This window comes from Sinocyclocheilus rhinocerous, unplaced genomic scaffold (assembly GCF_001515625.1).
Source record: "Sinocyclocheilus rhinocerous isolate Xijiao unplaced genomic scaffold, SAMN03320098_v1.1 scaffold1256, whole genome shotgun sequence".
Lineage (NCBI taxonomy): Eukaryota > Metazoa > Chordata > Actinopteri > Cypriniformes > Cyprinidae > Sinocyclocheilus > Sinocyclocheilus rhinocerous.
The window spans coordinates 1,751,582-1,763,184 of record NW_015646445.1 but is presented as its reverse complement, the minus strand read 5'-3'; the positions used below and the strand labels follow the sequence as shown (position 1 = coordinate 1,763,184).

Genomic DNA, 11,603 nt, shown 5'->3' with positions numbered 1-11,603 from the left:
TGCAGATCACAAGTAATATAACTGAGTAAATCAGACAATTTCATTTTTTTTCAGTGTACTTTAGTTAATCCTGTTTTGAGTCATCAGGCCCTGATTTTACAAACCATTTAAAGATGCAGTGAACAACAGCATGTAGCCTGCTCCTCTCAATCATACATCAAAACAGATCTTAATATCTGCTTCAACAGAGTACGCAAACAACAGATGAGGATGCATTGTTGACATGATTTAAACACAATACACACTGATGACAGCTGGTCTGTATATTACTGTTATAATAAATATGTGCATACCATACCTGTAGGCACCATCTGCCTGTGAAATAATCACAAATAAATGCAAGGACTCAAATCTTCCTACTGCACACTTTTTCAGCAGATTTGAATTTGCATGTTATATCAGTATTAAAATTACTGATCAAAGAACAGCATTTATATGAAATTATACATGAAATATACAATAAAAATAAATATTAATTCAGATATAAAAATAAATGATTATAAAATGATTTATAAATGTCGTTACTATCACTTTTGATCAATTTAATGCATCCTTGCTTAACATAAGTATTATTTATTTATTAAAATACTCATTCTCATTTTCTGAACCAAATGTGAAACAGAGGTAATGTTTGAAACATTTGAATCACTTTCATTAATATGAATGAGGTCTTTTAATTCTGCTAGTAACCCATAACTCTTTTGAACCCTGAAAAGAGTATTACAGATTCACAAAAATATTAAGCAGCACAACTGTTTTCAACATTGATAATAATAAATGTTTCTTGAGCACCAAACCAACATCTTGAAATGACTTCTGCTGCTGAATCTTCAGCTTTGCCATCACAGGAATAAAGCACATTTTAAAATATATTCAAAAATACTTTTTTTTTTTTTTGTAATAATATTTCACAATATTACTGTTTTTAGCATAAGAGACTTCTGAGCCTAAGAGATTGTTCCATAACACTGGAATTGCACAAAGTCAGGAGATCTAGATTTTATAGGAAGTGTTTTCCAGCAGTGGATCTGGTTTACTGCCTTAGGACAGGATCTAAAGGATTAGTTCATCCAAAAATGAAAATTCTTATTTTTACTCACTCTCATTCATTCTAAACTTGTCTTTCTTTCTTCTGTGGAACACAAACGTAAAGATAATTGTACTAGTTGCTCTTTTCTGTGCCAATACAATGAATGTGTACTTTCAAGCTTGAAAGAGGAAGTAAAAGTACTGTGGCAAATTCATCTGATTTGTCTTTTTGAACAATTCAGAATGTTTTTGAATTCATAAAAAAAAAAAAAGATTCATTCACCAGACAATTTTGTTTCTTGTCCCACAAATGTGCCAACAAAAGCTAGGGTAGATTTCAAGATTTTCAGTATCCACCGTGGCCATTTGTAAATTGATTTGTCTGGTTTCCGGTGTCATTTGCTTCCAATTATTTTTAGCTGTACAAAACAGCTGCTTGAAACGAAAAAAAAAACTGGTATTACAAACCATATTATTTTAATGCATTGTCTTAATTAACAGTTTTACCATTTACTGAACGTTGATATTCTTCTCGTTATTTCCCTACAGCTGCTAACGAATCAGAAGTCTCACACATGCACAGAAAACAGCTTACTTCCACGCTGAAAACTAAGGTGGATATAATAACTTAAATTTGGGTCCATCCCTGACGTAAAACTATTATATGACTTAGAATAGAGCACACGGGTCACATTGACTCCTTTTAAAATCTTGAAAGCGTCAGTTCCCATTCGCTGCAACTGCATAAAAGATTAAACACATCATTTTCAGGATTTCTCTAAAATGTTGTGTTTTAGGTCAACTATTTCCTTAAACACTCATTTAAAGAACTTTTACAAGTCTCAGAAACATTGCAATACAAATACTGCCCTCTTGTGGAGTCCTACTGCAGACAGTGACAAAAACCTCTCTTTTGGTTGAGTAAATCCGGGTTAAAAATCATATACAACATCCAAGCATCAAAAACTAATATAACTATCAGTTCAACCTCTACAGAGGAAAACTTCCAAGCAACAGATCAGTTATTGAGGTTTTTTTTAGCAATAACAGGCCTTACCTATTATGAACTCAATGACACAAGCTCTATGTCTATTTCCTCTCAGTTTCTATTTTTGACTGTTTACTGAGGAATAGAGAGAAAGTGATGAAAGAGCTTTATTATTGTGCAGTTTTGATGCAAACGAGGCACAAAGTACAGCAAAGAGCTGAATGTCAACAGCTTCTCTTATGTTTGCCTCTTGTAATCATATTTTAAGAACAGAACGCTCTGTACACGAGTGGAGACCAAAGACTGATGTTAACATTAGGAACTGCGAGGGTTTACTGATGCACATTATTCTGACAACAATTATTTAATATATTCCAGATGGATTTATTATGATTTGGGAAAACAATTTATGTAACACTGTCATGCTTGGGCGAGTTACTGGTGTGAAAAAAAGCTTTTTATCTTGAATTTAGCCAGACAACATGAGGCATGAGCGAATGTCTTTCTTGCCCAAAGACAGATAATCAGGGAAAGATTATGGAATTTGAACATGAAAACAATATTTTCAGTAAAACCATACCAACGTTAAAAGGTATAGTTCACCCAAAAATGAACATTTGCTGAACGTTTACTCACTCTCAGGTCATCCTAGATGTAGAGGAGTTTATTTTTTCATTGTAACAGATTTGGAGATTTTGTTCAGCAATGGATGCTCTGCAGTGAATGGGTGCCGTCAGAATGAGAGTCCAAACAGCTGATAAAAACATCACAAGTAATCCACACCACTCCTGTCCATCAATTAGGTCTTGTGAAGCAAAAAGCTGCATGTTTGTAAAGAAACAAATCCATCATTAAGGCGTTTAACTTTAATTAACTTTAATATTTGCATATTTCTCTCCCGATTCAGATGAGACAACTTTTTCACTGGAGAAAGCAATTTTACGGATAGAAGACAATGGTTTGAAGTTAAAAACATCTTAATGATGGAATTGTTTATTATAAACATGCAGCTTTTGGAAATGTGTTGAATACTTTGATGTTTTTATCAGCTGTTTGGACTCTCATTCTGACGGCACCCATTCACTGCAGAGGATCCGTTGGTGAGTAAGTGATGTAATGCTAAATTTCTTTTTAAAATGATATGTGTAATGCGATGAAGAAACAAACTCGTACATTTTGGAAGGATCTTGGAAGAAAATTTTCATGTTTGGGTGAACTATTCCTTTATGACCAAAATGTATATGATAACAGAAGCAGAAGATTTGATTCTCTCATTATAAAACAACCTAGTACCTGATTACCCGAACAACAAACATTCAAAGCAGAACAGAGCAGCATTAAAGGTGTAATCTGGTGCCAAAGTGCGAAAGGAAGCCAAATCTCCCTACAAGCATGGAATTAGTGTGGGCACAGTTTACCAAACAAGCACATTTACATGTTAAATATGTCACATTGGCAAGTCACTGAAAAAATCATGAATCTGAATAAATCAAGACATTTATTTGCAATGCTTGATGGACCGTTAAGCAAGCTGCCAGACACAATTTCCCTCCTTCCATTATCAAAGTAACACATGGAGACTTGCTTAAATCGTTGGAGTGGTTTGACAAGAGCAAAAATTTTGCATTTAGAGCTGGTGAAAGGCCAGAAACTTCAGTGAGGATGGACAAAACTGGTAGTTTTAAGAAAAAAGTTGGCCTTTGTGCCCATTTCAGTACCTGATAAATGCGTATCGTGTTGCTGGTTTGACACTTTGAGTGATATATTTATGTTCCAAGCTCAATCTTTCTAAACACACTCAGACTCATCTGAACATCAATATATGACAGATGATTAACGTCTTTCACTATCCAATAAAAAAAAAAGAAAAAAAGTCATGTTTGTAGAGATACATTTAGCACCATTTGTCCCTGTGTCCAACTTTACTTCAAGTGGCCACTAAACTGTCTATATAGTCTATATGAAACCCTCAAAACACAAATAATATATAAATACATCCCATTTTTTCCCCACAAAATTTCAGATGAATTGTAATGAAAATAATGTCATAATGCAAAAGAAACAAATGTATGGCCTAATTTTGTATGCATATTTTTTTCTTTTGATTTTGGGTTGAATATGACCCAGACATGCTCCTCACACAAATGATTTTTATCATGGCTAAACTGGTGTTGACGAAGGTCACACATGCACCATTCAGTTTAACTTCAGAGTAACACTCATGCATCCTAATAAGACAGTTAGACAACACTCAGTGTTTGAGGAAACCTGGTCCTGATTACTAAAACATTTGCCCCCGGTTTCAGACAAGGCTTAAGCCTAGTCCTAGACTAAAATGTAAGTCTGAGCTGTTTCAACTAAAAGAAACTTGCACTGACTGATCTTAAAATATATCAGTGCCTTTCTTTTATCTCAAAAAGCACACAAGTAATGTTTTTTTCTAAGCACGTTTATAAAAATGACCTAAATGTCCTAATTGAACTATGGCCTAATCCTGGCTTAGTCTAAGCCCAGTCTGTGAAACCGGGACTTAGAGACATAGCAAAGTTCATATTCCTCTCTCTAATATCCAAAAAAGTGGTTCGACATTTGCTTCTGAACAATATGCGCACAACAGATGACATGGCAGAAAAAATTAAAACAATAATTTAATACGGAAGAATAATGAAACTCCATTTAGTGTGTCTATTATTACCGATTACTGTTATTATAAATATGCACATAGTTACGAGTCTCGAGTATCTGACTGAAATTCATTACAGTGCAAATTCTAAGGTTTGATGTGTAACAGAAATATGAAAGATGGAGAATTTAAAAAGGAAAGGGAAAAGATGAGGCAGAAAGAAAGAAGTGTGAGAGAGAGAGAGAGAGAGAGAGAGAGAGAGAATGAGTGTATGAGAGTGTAAAGCAAGAGGTTTTCAGTCCAGAGGCACCTCTCTCAGATTTGCTGGGTCAGCTGTAGCTGTGGCCTGTTTGGACTCTCTCATCTTATCTAGGCCAAACAGCAGGTCCTGTTGAGTCACGGGCCTCAGCTGTGTGCTGTCCACATGCCTGAGGACACACCAGAGGACACCAGGACAGAATCAGTCATGAGTAGGGCTGTGCAATTAATCGCATGCGATTGTCATGCACATCTCGTCAGTAAAGCCGGTCCTGTGATTGGTAGTAAATCGCCATCACCTGCTTTCAGATGGAGCGCCATTTAATACACAGAGCCGTAGTTCACTGACAAGCTAGGCGATATCGCGTTCATAATTGAATGCGATTCATCTGCGATTGTGAACGCGATATTGCCTAATTGTCAGTGAACTACGGCTCTGTGTAGTGAATGCTGCTCAATCTGAAAGCAGGTGATGGAGATTTACTACTAATGCGATTGTCATGCGCATCTCGTCAGTAAAGCCGGTTCCGTGATTAGTAGTAAATCACCATCACCTGCTTTCAGATTGAGCGGCATGCATTACACAGAGCCGTAGTTCACTGACAAGCTAGGCGATATCGCGTTCATAATTGAATGCGATTCATCTGCGATTGTGAACGCGATATTGCCTAATTGTCAGTGAACTACGGCTCTGTGTAATGCATGCCGCTCAATCTGAAAGCAGGTGATGGTGATTTACTACTAATCACGGAACCGGCTTTACTGACGAGATGCGCATGACAATCACATGCGATTAATTGCACAGCCCTAGTCATGAGTAATATACTTTTACATTCACTACTGCATATTTATACAGCATTTCAAAACTCGAGAGAATATTTTGAACTGTTTCTCTTCTAAATAGGACGATGGACCAGCTGAGAAACTACTTGAGATTAATGGGACGATTTTCTCCAGATATTATAAACTTCCTTAGTCAGGACATAGTATGAGAGCTGCATGTTGTGCACACAGAGAAAATGCTATCTTAGACGTACTCCTCTTCATCCAGCTGGAGCTGTTGTGCGATCTGTTTCATCTGCTGTTTGCGGACATAGTCTCGAACGCGGTACATGGCGGCGTCTCTGCACAGCTCTTTCAGATCACTGCCGGAGTAGCCCTCGGTTTGACCCCGCTATTTCCTTCAGGTTAATCGCGTTACTTAACTGATGGAAAAAGATTCAAGTAAAAGATTTTATTTACACACATTCGTTCAAAACTAATTAATACAGCAATGATGCATTAAATTGATCTAAAGTGGCAGTAAATACATTTTTAATGCTATATAAAAAATATTTCAAATAATTGTTGTTATTTTGAACTTTATATTCATCAAAGAATCCTGAAAAATGTGTGACCGTTTCCATAGAAAATATTAAACTGCACAACTGGTTTTAACTTATATATATATTATTCTGATAATAATCAGAAATGTTTCTTGAGCACCAAATCTACATATTAGAATGATTTGTGAAGGATCATGTGACACTGAAAATATATAGCTGTACATCTGTGATGTTATATACAATACCATTCAAAAAATTGGGTTGGTAAGATTAGAATTTTTTTTTTAAAGAAATTAATACTTTTATTCAGAAAGGATTAAGTTGATCAAAAGTGACAGTAAAGATGTTTATAAAAGATTTAAATGTCAAATAAATGCTGTTATTTTGAACTTTCTATTCATTAATATATTTCCACAAAGATATTAAGCAGCAAATCCGTTTTCAACAAAATAGGTAATAATAATATAGGATTATAATCAGAAATGCTTCTTGAGCACCAAATCAGCATATTAGAATGAGAGTAATGGCTAATGAAAATTCAGCATTGCCATCATGGGAAAAATTACATATTAAAAAGTATTTAAAAAATAACATTATTTTAAATTGTAATATTATTCCACAGTTTTACTGTTTACTGTATTTTTGATTAAATAAATGCAGCCTTGGTGAGCATTAAAGACTTTCAGAAACATTTAAAAAGCTTACTGACCCCAAACCTTTGAATGGCAGTGTAAATATGTGACCCTGGACCACAAAACCAGTCATAAGGGTCAATTTTTTGAAATTGATAGATACAACCATTCGAAAATCTGGAATCTGAGGGTGAAAAAAAATCGCCTTTAAAGTTGTCCAAATGAAGTTCTTAGCAATGCATATTACTAATCAAAAATTAAGTTTTGATATATTTACAGTAGTAAATTTACAAAATATCTTCATGGAGCATGATCTTTACTTAATATCCTAATGATTTTTGGCATAAAAGAAAAATCAATAATTTTGACAGGAATTGCGGTGCAGATGAAGTAGAGCTTAATGTCTTACATTTTCTCCAGACAGAATGAGTCTAAGGATTTCTTCTCTTTGAGCTGCATTCTGAAAATGGACCAAAAATAATTATGTCTTGTCCTGATTAAGACAGGCAATTAACAAATACAGAGTGTAAAGGTGTGTGTTCAGCAGACTCACAGGCAGGCCTACGTGAAAGGTTGTGGGCATTCTGCGCAGTATTGCTGCATCCACATCCTGTGGTCTGTTTGTGGCCCCCATCACCATTACCTGGACATTGACATATCATTACACTTTTACGTTCTATTAATCACTTTTGAGGAAATGCAGTGACCTCTGAAACCTACATACGGTATGTGTGCGCTACCTGGCTGCTTGAGCTTGTGTCTAGTCCGTCCCACAGACTCATGAACTGGGCTTTCATCATAGCCGTGGCCTCATGGTCCATACTGGAACGATTCCTCAGGAATGAATCTGATGCAAGAGACAGATTTTATGTGGATATATACAGTATGTCATAAGTCTACTATAAAATTAACCCAAAATCACAAGAAATTTAAATAGTATTTAGGAATTAGGAAACTACAGAACTACATAATCAGTACTGTTCAAAAGTTTGGGGTCAGTGAAGGCTGCTTTTTTTCTTTTTCTTTTTTTTTTTGAGATCAGAAATACAATAAAACAGTAATATATTGTGAAATATTATTACAACTTACAATAACTGTTATTTTAAAACATAACTATACCTATAATGAAATTTCTTGCTGGAAAAAAGCAGCTATTTGTTTCAGAAAAATTCACTGACCTCAAACTTTTGAAATGGTATATTTAAATCACATATTATTTAAAAAAAATAATACTTTACAGTTACATAAGATTATATACAGTACAACTAGGGGTGGGCGATATGGCAAAAATTTCATATCACAATTTCCCGGGTGTGTGTTCACGGTGGTGTGTGTTCACTGCTGTGTGTGTGCACTTTGGATGGGTTAAATGCAGAGCACTAATTCCGAGTATGGGTCGCCATACTTGGCCACATGTCACGTCACTTTCACTTTGTAATATACAGGCACGCATCCGTTTTTTGAGTTTACTTTCATTTTAGACATAACCAACTCAGTCTATGTAAACCTTGTGTGTTTTGACAGTTTTAGCTCAAAAGATAACTTAGTTCAGAAATCAGGTGCTGTTTGACAGGCTTTTTTTTTTTCAGGCTCAAAAAAAGCGCACCAGCGCGTGAATGAAACGTTTAATCGGCAAGGCTTTAAAGCACATGCAAATAATGTGCTTTATTTTATGATTGCGAATAAGTGCAGTGTCCCGTGAGAGTAACTCTACTGCTGAGTTAACATTTGATGAGAATGTATGTGGCGTTGTACAGTATCTTGAGACGGAGGCGCCACAACTGTAACAGATAGAATGTGGGCTATAGCACGATACTACGATATTTCTTCAAAAGCAGATCGTCGAGTCATATCGCACACCCCTAAGTACAACTATTTAGCGTTTTTTATCAACAACTAGAAACTTTTTTGCAGTCTTAGTTTTCACATTTTCAGGATCTGTGATTTAATATGCGGTACTGACTTTAAAATAAGCATAACTAATTAAAATAATGAACTTTTACTGCTGTTTCAGCTAGTACACTATGATAAAATGCCTGAGAGACTCTGTGTGCAGCGTCCACATTCTTAGACTGAGCACTGAAAACATTGCAGTCATTATGCAAATGTACACACCCCGTTTTCCATAAAACCCATGAATATAAAACACCTGCGTATACACAGGGATTACAGGCAAGTTTATCACTGTAGTAGTGCTGAGTGAAATTATTCAGCACGTTCAACAAGCTGGCATTGTAATATTTTTCGTATTTGTCTGGAATCCCTAAATATCTGGCAGATGTTTAGAGCATATTCAGTAGTTACCTATTTCATCAATGAAAATGATGCAGGGCTGAATCTTGACGGCCAGTGAGAACACAGCAGCAGTCAGCTACTGCGATTCGCCGTACCACTTGTCAGTCAAAGTGGAGGCCTGGAGATTAATAAAGCGGCATCCAGATGCTTTGGCAATTAAAGTCTTTCCACATCCCGGTGGCCCATACAATAGTACACCTGGGAATCAGGGGAAAAAATATGAATAAACAACAATCTTTGCTTTGATATTTCTCATATATTGCTACTACATGTGCGATAGGGCTGCACAGACTTGCTTTATTATACTTTCATTTGAGCAGATTTTCTCAACAGAGATCGCTGAACTTCAACATACATGCTATCTGGCGTTTTCAGATTATTATTGCTTTTTTATTATTAGATTATTATTATTATTAGTGCTTTTTTCCTCTGAGAGAGTGTGCACATGGTTGCCAGACTGTGTCGATTAAGTTTAACACTGGACAAAAAAATGCATTAATTAAAAAAAATAAATAAATCTGGCAACCCCAAGCATGAACACTTGTAGTGGCTTGTTACCAATGCAACATAATGCATAAATAAACAGAATAAATAAACCACTGGGTAAGTATTGCAGATGATTATGCCTATTTAATTGAGAGAAGCAATGATCGTGATCACGATTGAAACATGATTTAACATGCAGCCCTAATGTACAGCAAGAACAGAATGGGGTCCAAAAGAACTGATATTAAATGCTTTCTCCATGTCTGACCTTTGGGAGGTTGCAAGAGTTTGGAACCACGAAACAGGTGGCGTTTCTGGAAAGACAAGATGACAGTGTCTTGCAGCTCTGAGATGAGCTCATCTAGTCCAGCAACATCTCTCCAGGTCACCTTACAAGGAAAGGAAGAAGATATTAGCTACTAAAGCTACTAATCACTTGGCAGGCTGCAATGATTACAGGTTTTCAATCTACCAACACAATTCAATTGGAAATCAGTTGAACAGAAAGTGTAAAATGACAACCAATGACATAAATAAATCATGTCTTCACTAACAAAAGCATGTCTTTCTTCAAACTTATGATGTAATGAGAGGCACAGGGTGATTTGATGAATGGTTTGCACTGATTGCAACAGCACTGGTGGTTACGTTGATGCTGCGAGGATCGACGAGATGAGTTGCGATGTTCATTTCATACTCGGTCAGACTGACACCCTCTACGCCTATCTGCTTCATCAACCGCTCAGCCTGAGGACAGTGAGGGAACATGATAAATAGTTTAAATAAATATACCACATAATAAGGCACAATAAATAAAGGTCAATAAAAAAAAAAATCAATTCGTTGAAACTAACTCGAAATCTTTATAGTCCTATTAAGCCATGGGCGCTGCTGGCCAAATGGGTGCCCTAAGCAGAATTGTATTGTTGTGCACCCTCCCCCAAATATTATGGATGTAAAAAAAAAAGACACCTACTATAGGGGTCAAAATAGAACTTTAATAAAATATAAAAGTAAATAAATAAATAGTAATTAAATTAGCACTTTGAGCTACAGGCTCCCATGAAAAGCTGTATTTAAATTTAAATGTATTCTTCACTGGAATTACATTTACTTTGAGCACACATCCAGTAGCAGAGATATCTTTACCCGTTTCTTGGCTTGGTCTCACCAACATCCCCACCACCTCATTCCAGGTGAGAGGGCGGAGCAGCGCGTCCCGAGGAATGTCACTCAACATCTTGCTCCGCCCACGCTGTCAGCCCATTGGCCAAGAAAAACAATCTGGGTGTGTCAATCTAGAATAGAGCAGGTAGGAACATTCACAGTGCGTGTACAGTAGTATAAATCTTGCTTTATTGTCAAACACTCAATTAAAGATTAAAATTGAAGATGATTGAGCATTAATAACAATTCACAGGCTTCATATTTAGTTATGTATGAAATATATTTACAACACAACAGTATTATTATAGATTATTAATATGAACTAAATAATAACTACTCCAGCAAATAATATCGCCGTATGTGAACATATATTTTAACTGCAATGCATAATAAGAGAGAGACATATCTTCCTGAGGGACAAAAATTAATAGTGCGATTAATTGATTTATTTTTCAGAGACGCTAATCACGGAAATCACAGGCGAGTGCCATGCACAGTCTCATAACCAAAACATAAACATCAAAACACAGTAAATTTTTTTTAAATAAAATTCACTCACATTTCACAGCATCACTGTCGACTTGTGTAACCGCGCTATACGCACCGTCCGGAAAAAATCTCTATAAACACAGGTTCCTACGTACGTTTTTTATTTTATTTTATTTTTTAAAGATAAATAAGATAAATAAATAACTGTTAGTAGAAATGGACTGTTATTATAAATAAATGAATGAATAAATAGTTACGTTGTCTTGCTCAAAATGTAGCTAAGATCAGCTGTAGGTTAAAATCAATTCTGA

General features: G+C 35.7%; 1 pseudogene; it reads right to left on the bottom strand.

The window, feature by feature from the left end:
- Positions 1-4,858: 4,858 nt before the first annotated feature.
- On the bottom strand, positions 4,859-10,876 carry LOC107707832 (ATPase family AAA domain-containing protein 1-A-like; annotated as a pseudogene).
- Positions 10,877-11,603: the final 727 nt, after the last annotated feature.